The following is a 3,891-nucleotide window of genomic DNA, read 5'->3' as shown; positions in this document are numbered from 1 at the left end:
CGTAGGACTCAGGGCGGCTGACAATCTATTTAAAATACATACAAAACAATACAAATTTAAAATTAATTAAAAGGAATATTTAAATATTTGTCAAATTTTAAAATATAATTAAAACCCCCCTAAAAATTACCCTAGGCCAGTCCTGCAAGCTGGAATAACCAAGTCTTGAGGGCGCGGCGAAAGGAAGGGAGATCAGGGACAAAGGCTGATTGTACAGGATGCTATTTGACATAGCTGTGTGAATTTTTAAAAAATAAGGATAGGACAATTTGGTCAGGAATTTTATTGCACAGGGAAGGGAATTTAAACTGTTCTTCCTGTATTGCAATCTTGGTCAGTCAAGTTCCTTTTGGAAATGAAAGGTTAATTTATTTGCACTAAATAACAACTACTGGAGGGATTTCAACCAAATCTGCAGGGCCAATAGAATAATCTAATTATCCCTTCTCTCAGGGCCTATCATAATACTATATGCATCTTCCCGATCTTAGTCTCAGATTTCAAGTGCTTAATTGGGATTCTCATTGTCTTAAAATTATGCCCTAGTGCTTCTTCTCCCCCCCCCCCATGCATGCCATCTTTTTAAAATACAAACACTCTTTCTGGACAGGAAATGAATCTGTCCAGCAAAGTTTGAAGAAACTATTTGAAGCAACTTTTGGGAGCATATTAGTAGTGGAGGCACTGGGGAGGGTGCCAGTTCACACCAGTTCAGCAAAACCAATAGCTATTTTTTTGTTGCCCAGGCTCAGAATGGACTTATGGAAGCAGCATCCACACAGAGAACCGGTTGTTCACATATTTGAATCCCACCACTGGAAAGGCATTTTGCCCTTCCTGCCCTCTGATAAGCAGAAATGAGGCAAGAGGAAGTAGCCAGCAAGCCTGCGGACAGCATTAGGGGCTTGAGTGTGACCAAGATTGCTGCAGAGATTCTATTCCTGCCTGAACAAAAAGAGATTTTATTTCCTTTACCAAAACATAACATATAAAAGCTAAATTGATTGAACAAACCCTGATTTATCAAAGAAACAGTTGGTCTGAAAAATTGTTCCAAAACCATTTATCTCCCACATATGTTTGATGTATTTCCCCAACTGTTGTGATGCATTTCTGTGCCAGTTGATTTTTCATTATTTGGAATATATTCTCAGTTAAGAGCAAATAATAAAATAAATATATATTCCTCTGGATATTCCTCACTCAATAACTGAATATGTTGTTTCTTTTGGGGCTTAGGAGAAGATTGCTCCCATAATGGTGAGCACTGCTACATCCCCACTTATTCTATTGGGGAGCTGTTACTTTGGACTTTGACAGACAAAATGTGTGCTAGGAAGAAAAGCAAACATTTTTTTCTGCACCATATTAAAATTTTAAAGTACCTTCTTTTTCCTAAACTTCAAATGTAGTTACTATATTATGAGTGTAAAGTATAATTATAACTTTGGATGAGGTAATAATCTGATTAAGAAATCAATAAAACCCATGTTTGATTTTAATCTATGTTTCCTTAACACTGAAGGGTAAGCCTAATTAGCAAACCCATGATTCTGGAAAAATATTACATCAAATTAGTTTTTTAGGTATTTATACTTTCCCACGACATTATACCTTTTTGTTTTCTTGCTCACGAAAACCAAACAGTTCCATTTTGAAATTGTGCTGGTTTGTGTTGAACACAGCCAGAAAAGCACTTAATGTCACCAACAGATGTTTCGCTTTGCTTTTTTGCAGCAGATGGACACTTTTGCTTTTTCTTTCCCAGGAGGAAATGCTAACAGGATTGTGATCCAGCCATGACATCATAAACTGTGACAGTTTACTCTTGAATATCAAACTTTTATCACTGCTATGCGATCTTGCCATAGAGTGCAAATATTTAGGACACCAGCTGTACTACTGTTGTACACACACGAGTACTGATATCCTGCTTCTGTCAATCCTAGATTTTATTCTACGTATATTCATGCTTAGTAAAAGAGTAAACTCTTTTGTACTTTACCACAGTAACAATACCAGTGGAAAGTTTATACACTGTATATATACTAACTCACTATCTGAATTAGATTTTGCCATTGGTTGACAGTATAATAATATGCATCCATCTGGAATATCTATGGAAATTGAAAATTGTGCCAGGTGAAAAATATAAATCAAGATTTTTACCTCTAGAAAATGACTCCCCTATTATTAAACTCTCTCTTGTTGAATTACTACTTCAGGAACTCAGAATCCTCCAAAACCCTAGAGCAGTGGTTCTCAACCTTGGCCACTTCAAGAGGAGTGGATTTCAATGCCCAGAATTCCCCAGTCAGCTGTGCTGGCTAGGGAATTCTGGGAGTTAAAGTCCACCCCTCTTCAAGTGGCAAAAATTGAGAACACTGCCTAGAGCAATGCCACTCAGAGCTCCTGATAGGATCACCCTTGTTTATATCAAAGGTGGGGGGAAACTAAGAAATCCAGAGCATGAGGGCAGGTGAAGTTCTGCAGGTATAGGAAAATCTAATCCACCCAGAAGTAGTAACTTCAAAATTATATCCAGAAAAAAACCATGACAATCAACTTCTGTGTTGTTGCCAAAAAGCCCACATAAACATAGCTGAAATGTTTAAATCAGTCTGGATGCCAAATAAAAAGACATCAAAATTGGAAGGCACTCCTGTGGGGAAGAAAGTGAAGCTTCCATAAGCAGATGTGGAGAGCGTGGCATAGGAAAATAAAGGTAGCAAGGAAATCTGGTTTCAACATTACTAAAAGAAGAAGGAAGAAGAGTGTCACCTAGATATAAAAAATGGAATGTGAAAAATATGAATCAAATATAACTTGAAATTCTCATAATTGAAATTATTCTTATTAAACTGGTTGTTTGAGAAATAAATGAATTTAAATGAATGAGAACAGACCCAGTATGTGATTACCTGATAATAGAAATAGAGGAATGGAGAAATCGATTGGCAATTATGTTTAAATTATGCACCGGCTATAACCCAACATACAAGAGGATCATATCATTTAGAATTAATGGATAACCAATGAACATCAGTTTTATACAAGCATACTTATAAGCAGTAGAAAAAGACATTGAAGAATTTGGTGACAAATTATAAGATGTGCTCAATCAAGAAAAGACAGCGTACTATTAATCAGTGACTGGATAGCAAAAGTTGGAAAACTGAGATTCTGGAATCACTGGAACATTTGGATTGAGTAATGAAATAAGGAAGGAGAAAGGCTTATGGGGATTTCTGACAAGATTATTTATTTATTGCCAAAGCCTGCTTCAAGCAAAATAAACTCAGCTTCTACAAAGAGATACCAGCAGATGCAAACCCTGGAATCAAATCAAATAAATAATAGACAACAGAAGATGAGTAAATGCAATCCTATCAGACAAAAGTACAAACTACAGAACAAACAATAAATGATGTTAAATATGCAAGTTAAGCTTGGAGAATTAATGAAAAGAGCAGGATGAGTGGAATAATATCAGTCACAATATAGGATAAATATAAGGAAGAGACTAAGTATATTTACCTAATGTGTAAAAGAACATAAGATGCTATGGGAAGAGTTAAGGTATACTGTTATGAAAGCTGAAGCAAGAATAATATTATCAAAATTTTGAAGTGAATCCAAATGACTTTCAGAACAAGTTGTGATAACCGAAGAAAAACAGAAGACAAAAAAATTAGGCAATATAGAATTCCAAAATTAAGCTAATTGAAGTAATAAACAAAGCACAGCTAAGCCAAATAAATAAAGGTCAATAAACAATACCTCAGTCAAGAATATCAACAAATAAAGAATAATAACAAGAAAAGAAAAATAAGAACTGTTTTTAAGATCAGAGAAATATTCATATAGCCACAGTAGAATTACTTGAAAGAG

The 3,891-nt window shown here is 35.3% G+C and overlaps 1 protein-coding gene across 1 annotated transcript in view; it reads right to left on the bottom strand.

The window, feature by feature from the left end:
- Positions 1–3,891, bottom strand: part of LOC114922699 (chloride channel protein C-like) — a 64,979-nt gene that overhangs the window by 28,108 nt on the left and 32,980 nt on the right. The gene's annotated exons all lie outside the window — the stretch shown is intronic.

This window comes from Protobothrops mucrosquamatus, unplaced genomic scaffold (genome assembly GCF_001527695.2).
Source record: "Protobothrops mucrosquamatus isolate PMUCROS unplaced genomic scaffold, P.Mucros_1.0 scaffold671, whole genome shotgun sequence".
Taxonomy (NCBI): domain Eukaryota; kingdom Metazoa; phylum Chordata; class Lepidosauria; order Squamata; family Viperidae; genus Protobothrops; species Protobothrops mucrosquamatus.
This window is presented reverse-complemented; position numbering and strand designations above follow the sequence as displayed.